Raw genomic sequence first — 9,846 nt, forward strand, 5'->3', positions numbered from 1 at the left:
CTCACACAATGTCCACTGGGAGAATTCCTTGAAGACAGAGATTCACTGTATAATGGGAAAGAATTGCTCTGTGCTGGCTTCAGGTGACCTTGCACACATTCACCAGGGAACATGGGAAAGCTTGAACTGCAGCTGACCTGTCTTGGTGGAATATCTTGAATCCTTCTGGAACATGCATGCATGAGACTTTGGAGAAGATTCTTCAGGGACGTTCCTCCCTCGTTTCTTTTGTCTGTCAGCTTTTCATCCCTGTGGCCAAAATACCTAACAAGAACAACTCAGAGGAGGAAAGGTGGATTTTGGCTCATGGAATCAGAGGTTTTAGTTGGAGGTCAACTGGCACCATTGCTTTGCACCTAAGGTGATAGAGAAGATCATGGCAGAAAAGCAGAGTCCAGGCCCAGGTCAGGTCCACGACGGCCCCCACTGTCCTGTGTGAGAGCTCAGGTCCAGAACTGCTCCTGCATAGAGTGGAGGACCACACTGGGGCTCCCCTTTACCAACATGTTGCTCCCCCAGCCTGCCTCCACCTTGGGAAACAGAAGCCATCAACATAGCCCTTCCGACATAGCCCTTCCCACGTAGTAGCCTCCACCTTGGGACAACAGACAGAGCGTGGAGGCAGCTGCTTCTCCAAACAGGCAGCCCAAAGCCATTTTCTGGCCCACCCTTTCAGCCCCATCTCTGAAAGTGGTTGCAGCCATCTTGGGACACCCCACTGCTATCTTGAGGTACTTCTGCTATTGCCGCCACCATTTTTAGTTGTGCAGTAGCGTCCATCTTGGGACACCAGCTGGGGGATAGAACCCCAGCACCATAGTGAGGTACAGGTAATCTGCAGGGACACTACAGATTATAGGGTAAAAACGGTCATACCTCAGATCCGCCCTGCAAGAAAGGGAGACACATGAACAACATGAAGAAACAAGGGAAGAAAGTTCCCCCAAACAAACCGAGACACGACAGTAATAGAACCCAGTGAGTTGATGAAATGCCAGAGAAGGAGTTCAGAACGTACATAATTAAAATGATCTCCGAATTAAAGAATGACTTCAGAGAGCACACACAGGCAGAAAGGAATCCCTCCAACAAAGAGATAAGAGAGCAAAAACAGGCAACCATTGATCACACCAACAAAGAGATAAGGGAGCAAGTACAGGTAGCAATAGATCACTTCAAGGAAGATATAGAGATTCTGAAAAAAAAAAAAAGAAAATCCAATAAGAAGATTTATGGCAGAAGACTATGGCAATAGCAGAGGCATTTGGGAAACAGAGACAGAGAGAAAAGGGACAGGGACAAAATATAGCCCGAAAGGCTATGCTCCTGGTGACCTAGTCCTCCAACCATGCCCTTCCTGCCTACAGTTTCCACCACCTCCCAGTGGCGCATTCTGTTATTAATGCGTTAATCCACTGATGAAGTCAGAACTCTCACGAGCCAGTCACTTCCTCCAAAGCTCCTTTAGCACTTGAGCTTTGGGGGACCTTACAGATAGAAACCATAACACTTCCTTATCTGGCCCTGTAATGAGGCCGTTTCTCATCTTCTCCCAGTTGCTGACAGGTCGAAGGGTTTTTGTCACCTAACCAGGAAACAGCTGCCGGTCATGAAGCCACCTCCCAGCAACAAAGCAGAGCTCCTCAGTGACGGAGTCTATCCTCATTCAGGTTTCTTTTGTTTTGATTTGGCCCTGTACAAGAGAATAAAGATAAAAGATTGTTACTAGAAGGGACACAGACACTGAGAAGAGAGACATAAAGATAGAGATTACTGTAAGGGGGGTCCGGCGGATCATCGGAGGGAGAGACCACACAAGAGACTTACTCTATGCAATTGGCAAAAGGGGATTTATTGGGGATCCATTCCAGCGCGTTGGGACTCCGTGCTCACTCAAGAAAGGAGAGCAGCTCAGAGCCCAGAGCAGAGTTCAAGCGGAGCTTAAGTATACTTTTCGGAGAGGGTGGGGGGCTTTGCATACTTCAGAACAAATCATCATGAGGCGCGGGAAAATTGAACAACAACCCTGAGTCAGGATTCGTGCATACATTGGCGGGAACAATTAGAGCAGGAGTGATTGGTGCTCCTAGGTGGGGTACACATTCAAACTGATTGGTTTAGGTCCTGCAATGCCTACGTGCCAAGCAACTCGGAACCCTTAGCTATTAAACAACCAGAAAGTCGGTGGAAATATTTCCTGGGCAGTTCCAGTATTGTCCTAACAGCTACAGGGATTACAGGTTTTGGGGGTAGCAGAGGGACTCTAACAATACTAGTCTTTTACTTTTTAACCCAATCCCTGCACTTTGGAAACTTTAGGATGCCTGGTCTTTTACACTTTAACTCAGGCTCTGCGGCTTAGAATCAGCTTGGAAATTTTACCTTTACAATTACCCTGCTGTATTCAGAAGGATACAATAAAATGACTCAGATTTCAGTAACAATTCACCTTAGGCGTCTTGAGGATCCATAAATAGATGTCTATGTTTTTTTAAATGACAAATATTTTTTACATTGTTTTAGTTGTAGATGGACACAATGCCTTTATTTTATTTATTTTTGTGGTGCTGAGGATACAACCCAATGCCTCACCCATGCTGGGCAAGTGCTTTACCACTAAGCCACAGCGACAGCCCAGTAAATGTTTTTAGTAGACCCCGACACCTGTGTTCCGTGCTGGCAACTGCTGCTTCATCACCAGTGCACAGCTAGCTTGCACAAGAGCTGGTAAATTTTCCCACTTTATAGATATAAATATTTGGATCCGTGCCACGGCTGGGTTGCTATGGGTTGGAGGGGAGCGCTGGGTAGTGGGTCTCTGGGTCAGGCCCTTATCTGCCATCAGACTCAGTGAAGCGGAGCCACTGTCACATGGACCTGTGGAGAAACTTAATATATTAAGTTTGTTCTCCCTGAGGCTAGAGCTGGAGCGCTGTCTTTTGAAGAAAGCCAGTGAATTAAACTCCACGAAGAAAACAGACAGTTCTTGTGTATAACAAGGAGTTCAAACTGGGACAAAAAAAAATTAACCCAGGAGAACTTAAACAGACAGAGAAGGATAACTCTCTAAAATAGAGACATCAGCTTGTCCAGCTAGAAGAGAAACAAAAGTTAATATTGACTCCATTGAAATGAAATTTGGACTTTTGGCGCCAACTCTGGAGGGCCATTGAGAGAAGTGATATTGTGGTCCAGATGATGGATGCTCGAAACCCACCCCTGTTTAGGTGTGAGGATTTGGAACGTTATGTGGACGAGACAGATGCTGAGAAGGAGAACACTGTCCTGATACACAAGGCCGACTTGCTGAGCAGCCGAGTGCCTGGGCCGCATACTTTGAAAAAGAAGATGCAAACGAGGTCATTTTCTGCTCCACTTTGGCTCAAACTGCTCAACTGAATGGTGACTTTAAGGAACAAGTGAACAGAGATACTGGAGAAGGGAGCTTCTGATTTCTGAAAACTCCAGTTTTGAGGAAAATAAAATTCCACACAATGAGACCAACAACCATCTCCCCAACAGGGGTTCTCCCTCACTCGATGACTCCTCCTGTGATGAGGATGATAGTGAGGAGGACTGTCAGGAGGAGGAGGACTGGCAGACATGCTCAGAAGAAGACAGCTGCCCTAGTGAGGAAAGATGGGCAGCTGGACTGGTGGGCTACCCTAACACTGGTAAAAAGTTCAACCATCAACACCATCATGGGCAACAGAAAAGCATCAGTGTCTGTCACACCTGGTCACACACCAAGCATTTCCACACTCTCTACACGGAGCCTGGCCCATGCTTATGTGACTGACTAGGCCTGGTATTGCCATCCTTTGTGTCTTTGAAGGCAGAGATGATTTGCAATGGAATTCTCCCAATTGACCAGATGAGAGATGGTGTCCCACCTGTACCACTAGTATGCCAGAATATTCTACTACATGTTTTAGAAGCTACCTATGGCATAAATATCTTAAAGCCTAGAGAAGATGAAGATGCCGCTCAATCTCCAACCTCAGAAGAACGGTTGACAGCAAGGATTCGTGATAGGATGTGGACAGCCAGGCCCACCTTGGTCTGCACACTATATCCTAAAGGATCATGTCAAAGGGAAACTACTATACTGCCATGCTCCTCCCGGGAGAGATCATGTGACATCTCAGCATCAACACCACCAGTGACTCCTAAGGAATGAAATGAATAGTGTTGAAATAAAAATGCAGCCAGGTAGAAATAAAAACACAACAGTGGACACAACTTTTTTCATCAAAGAATATGAGCACTTTGACCAAAGGGGTTCAGGCTCTGGTGGGTTAAAAGCCTGGCAATGGCCTGGAGACTGCAGCTACTCTAGGAGCCAGGAAGCGCTAGATAAAATACAGCAACAGAAATAATAACGAGAAAATTTCTAGACTCCACAAGCACCTAGATATGTGATCGTGGGCTCCATCTGCACTGTGCATATGGAAAAGAGTAGAAGCTGTTCGTTGCCTGCGGAACTTTTGACTCCGGTGCTGTGGAAAGGACTCTGCTCTAGTGGATGTAGCCATACCCCACAGTCTTGATGTCAAGGCTGAAGGGCTCCTGATATACTGCCTCTGACTTTAGTCATCATTGGTGACCCAGAAACGTACTCCTGTAAGATGATGAACTTCAGGAAGTTAAAGAAATAACTTTGTATACCCTGGCGATTAATGCTCTAATCAAAAAAAAAAAAAAAGCAAAAACACGAAAACCAATATCAATAGTAAGGGAGCTATTAAAATAACCATTCAGATACTGACGATATATTAAGGTGACTAGGACTGCCTGCTAATGTATGTGCTAGCTTACATAACATGGTCTGCATCAGAGAAGGATCTGTGTGTGGCTGAAAAGATAATGGGTTCAGTGACTGATGGATGAAATGTTCTATATGTGTCTGTAAAGTCTAAGTTATCAGTGTATTGTTCACTCCTATAGCTTCTTTATTCAGTTTTTGTTGGGAGGATCGATCCAGTGGTGACTGAGTCATGTTAAAGTCACCCAGTGTTATTGTGCTTTGGTCTATTCGATTCTTGAAACTGAGAAGGGTTTGTTTGATGTACATAGATATTCCATTGTTTGGGGCATAAATATTTAGAATTGTTAGGTCTTGTTCATGTATAGTTCCCTTAAGTAGTATGAAAGGTCCCTCTTTGTTCCTTCTGATTAACTGTGGCTTCAAGTCCTCTTTATCTGATATGAGGATAGAACCCCCTGCTTATTTACAAGATTCATGTGGATGCTATGTTTTTTGCCCATCCTTTTACCTTCAGTCTGTGGATATTTTTGCCTATGAGGTTAGTCTCTTGAAGACAGCCTATTGTTAGGTCTTTTTTTTTTTTTTAATCCAATCTGCCAGACTATGTGTTTTGATTGATGGGCTTAGACCATTTACATTCAATGCCATTATTGAGAAATGATTTTTATTCCCTGTCATTTTGATTTATTTCTGGTTTTTACTTTGAGTTAGTTTCTCCTTTGATTGATTATTCTTCTAGTGTGGTTTCTCCCTTTGCTGTTTTTTTCCACTTTTAGTTTTCATGAAATATTTTATTCAGAATGTTTTGTAGTGCAGGCTTTCTACTTGTGAATTCTTTTAACTGTTATTTAACATGGAAGATCTTATTTCATCATCAATTTTGAAGCTTAATTTTTCTGGGTATAGTATTCAACTGGCTTTCTTTCTTTTTTTCTTTTTTCCCAGTGCTTGTTATATATTATTCCAAGACCTTCTAGTTCTGAGGGTTTGGGTTGAGAAACCAGCTGAGATCCAGATTACTTTCCCTCTAAAGGTTACCTACTGTTTTCCTCTGACAGCCTTTAAAATTCTATTCTCACTCTGTTTGCGAGGCATTTTCATAAAAATGTGCCTTGGTGTGAGTCTGTTCTAATTTTGTATATTTGGGGTGTTGTAAGCCTCCTTTATTTTATTTTCCATTTCATTCTTTAGGTTTGGAAGATTTTCAGATATTATTTCATTGAAAAGATTGGGCATTCCTTTGGTTTGTATCTCCGAGCCTTCATCTATCTTGATAAATATCTTGGTCTTGATAAATATCTTGGTCTTTTCATGTTATTCCATATTTCTTGGAAGTTCTATTCATGGTTTTGTAACATCTTTTCATCCTGGTCAACTTTGTTTTTAAGGTTATATATTTTGTCTTCATTGCCTAAAACTTTGTATTCTGAGTGATCTAGTCTGTTGGTGATGTTTCCATTGAACTCTTAATTTGGTTTATTTATTTCTTCATTCTGAGGATTTCTGCTTGAATTTTTTTTCCAGAATATCCATCTCATTATTGAAGTAATCCATTTCTTCCTGTATTTTTTCTTTTCTGATTTTACTCCTTACATTATCCTTTACTTCACAGACAGTTTGACTATGTACATTCTAAATTCTGTCTCTGACATTTCTTCCACTACAGTGTCATAATATTCCATTACTGAAGTATCTTCATTGGTTTGGGGCAATTTGTTCCCTTGCTTTTTCATGTTATTTATATGACATATGACCGATACCCACATATGACTGCTACCCATCTAGCAGTATGAATCTGAGGTAGAATTGTATCTACCTTGTAGATACAATTATAGTGTCCCTGAAGATTTCCAGTACCTCACCTCTCCCTGTAGGGGGAGACAAATAATAACAATGAATGCAAACAATATACAGTATTAAACCAAATAGTTTCTACTATGACATCTACAATGTTAATTGTCACAATAAATGGACATGATGTGATCAGTGATTGCCTACAATAAAAACACAAGTTTACAAAAGGGTTTAGAATTTTAAATGGTGAACAGGGAAGGAACTGAGGTCGTATAGTATGTAATGATTATGAGGGAGTAGGAGAAAAGATAGAAGTAAAAAAATTAAAGGAAGGGTGAAAGAACAATAGAAATTGTAATCAGGAGAAAAGAGAGAAAGAGAATCAAGGGAAACAGGTAAGAGAAAAAAATATATATACAATAAATTTTTTTTTAAATTAAGAATAAAAATAAAAAAATACAAAATAGAACTAAAGTATATAATCAAATATCTGCCTCCTCAAAAAAACAACTGATCTATAAAAAAGAACTGGCTTCAATGAAAGTCACATCAAGGAGAAAAAATAAAGTGTACTATGCAAAGATACTTGAGTTCCCAGGCATACTAAAGGAAATGTCAGGTTCTTGTGGCTGTGATAGAATGTGGAAATATGAAGTAGATGAGTTATAGTGTCCATTGTGCAACCATATTGGATCATTTCTAAAATATAATAAACTGTAGTTACATACAAATCTGCAGTTAAAAAAATAAAATAACTGGCTTCAAAAATGTTAGAAACGAGGAAAAAAAATGAGTATGTATAAATGTCCACATACCATTAAGATCACAATTAAATAGAGAAAAGAGAAAGAAAAAAATGGAAAAAGAGAAAAAAAAATCAATGAAAAACTAAAGAATTCTTTCCTTTGGAGTTCAAAAGATTTTCAGCTTCTCTTCTCAGCAGTTTTGGGTGGGTCATCTGAAGCATAATGCTCCATCCTCTGAATTGCTGAAGTATAAGTGGTGATCCATTGGTGGAATTCCTGGAGTCAGGATTTAGGCTCAGGTGAGCTCCAGGCTATTCTCTGAATGCCAATTGGTCTGGAGATTTTAAATCAGTGCACCTCCAGGTCCCAGTAATTACCAGTCCATGCTGGAAGACTGTATCACAGATATATCCCCTGGGTTCCACTCATGTGATGAGCCAAATCTTAGTTCCCTACATCAACTGTGGATACCACTTTTCTTGATCTTCCAGGGTTCAATCTCCAAACAATTTCTTCCACCTCTGCCCTTCTAAATTTCTGGCCAGAGGTGTCTCTCCCAGCTTGTCCTGCAAGCAGCCAGATTGGAGGGGGAGAGGTAGAGACAGGTTGGTTTCCATGACCAGTTGTCCCCTGCATAAATCTCTCTCCATGTTTGATTTTCTCCTGGTCACTTAAGCACACTCCATGGTGTGCAATGTGTGTTTACTGGGTCTATATTTTGAGCCACACTTAGGTGTGTCAGGAATGGGCTCCCTCACCTGCTGGCCACTGTGCTGTGGCTGCAAAATTGTTCTTTTTCTGGTCCTCCACATACTGCCTGGAGAGATGGCAGCTTCTTTCCCACACAAGGATATTATGCAGGGTGTCTTTCAGTTTAGTCAAGCAATGTCCTTGATCTCTAAATGCTCTGTACCCAGACATGCCTCAAGTCTCCTAGGAATGTGGGTCCCTTTAATTCTCTTATCCCTCCACTTTACTCATAGAGGGATTGTTCTGACTGATGCTGATGCTTCCAGCTGCAGAAGTGGCTGTGCTGTGGGGATTTCTTCCTTATTTTTATTATATTCAAACTCCTGAGTCCCCAATCTGCTTTGAATGTCCAGTTTTAAATTCTCCTCTCCTTTTTTTGGTTCACTCGCCTTGCTAAGAAGTTGCCAATCTGTTTTCTTAGTTTTACTCCACAAAGCAGTCAGGAAAGTGACCTCCTCTATTCCACTGTCTTGAGAAACTTCATTTCTTCTTCATGAAATATTTGCTGAGAATGTTCCATAGTTCAGGCTTTCTACTGATGAATACTTTTAACTTTTGTTTATTGTGGAAGGTTTTAATTTCATCTTTAAATCTGAAACTTAATTTTGCAGGGTACAGTATTCTTGGTTGACATTCATTTTCTTGCAGAGCTTGGTATATGTTATTCCATAACCTCCTAGCTTTAAGGGTTTAGGTTAAGAAATCAGCTGAGATCTGTATTGGTTTCCTTCTAAAGTAACCTCTCATTTTTCTCTGGCAGCCTTTAAATTTATATCCTTATTCTCTATGTTAGACATTTTCATAATAATGTGGCTCGGTGTGGTTCTGTTGTATTTTTTATATATTTGGGGGTCCTTTAAGTTTCCTGTATTTGGTTTTCTACTTCTTTCTTAAGGTTTGAGAAATTTTCAGATATTATTTTATTGAAAAGATTGTGAATTCCTTTGGTTTGTAACTCTGAGCCTTCCTCTAGTCCCCCAAATCTTAAATTTGGTCTTTTCATATTATTCCATATTTCTTAGAAGTTTTGTTCATGTTCTTTTAACATCTTTTCTCTATGGTAAACTTTACTTTCTCAATTATATATTTTGTCTTCATTGCCTATGTTTTCCAATTGGTCTATTCTGCTGATGATGTATTCTAAAAAATTTTTGTTTTATTTATTCCTTCATTTTGAGGATTTCTGCTTGTTGGTTTTTTTGTTGTTGTTGTTATTGTTTGTTTGTTTTGTTTTTTCAGAATCTCTATTTCTCTATTGAAGTGATCTTTTGCTTCCTGTATTTTCTCCATTACATCCTTTTTTTTTTTTTACCTTACAAAACAATTTAACTTTGAACATTCTAAACTCCTTCTCTGTCACTTCTTCCACCATGTTGTCTTTGGATTCTATTATTGAAGTATATTAGTTTTTTTTTTTTATAGGTGATTTGTTCCCTTGCTTTTTCATGTTGTTTGTGTCTACCCATTTGACAGTATGGTTTTGAGGCAGTGGAATTTCTACCCTATGGACTTGCAGGGACTCTGAAGGTTCCCAGTACCTCACAATTTAGGGGGAAACAGATAATAAAACAACAAATGCAAACAATTTATAGCCTCAAGCCAAAGAGTTACTGCTTTGGCATCTACTATGTTAATTGTCACAATAAACACAGATGATATGTTCAGTTACTGCTTATAATCAATACAGTAAGTTTATTTACAATTTTAAGTTATGAGTGGGATAGAAAAGAAGTAGTGTAGGATGCAATGTTTGTGAGGTAAAGGTAGAAATAATAGAAGTAGAAAACA

General features: G+C 40.2%; 1 pseudogene; it reads left to right on the top strand.

Moving 5' to 3' along the window:
• The first annotated feature begins 2,785 nt into the window (after positions 1-2,785).
• On the top strand, positions 2,786-4,422 carry LOC101975798 (large subunit GTPase 1 homolog; annotated as a pseudogene).
• The last annotated feature ends 5,424 nt before the right edge of the window (positions 4,423-9,846 follow it).

This window comes from Ictidomys tridecemlineatus, chromosome 2 (assembly GCF_052094955.1).
Source record: "Ictidomys tridecemlineatus isolate mIctTri1 chromosome 2, mIctTri1.hap1, whole genome shotgun sequence".
Classification (NCBI taxonomy): Eukaryota; Metazoa; Chordata; class Mammalia; order Rodentia; family Sciuridae; genus Ictidomys; species Ictidomys tridecemlineatus.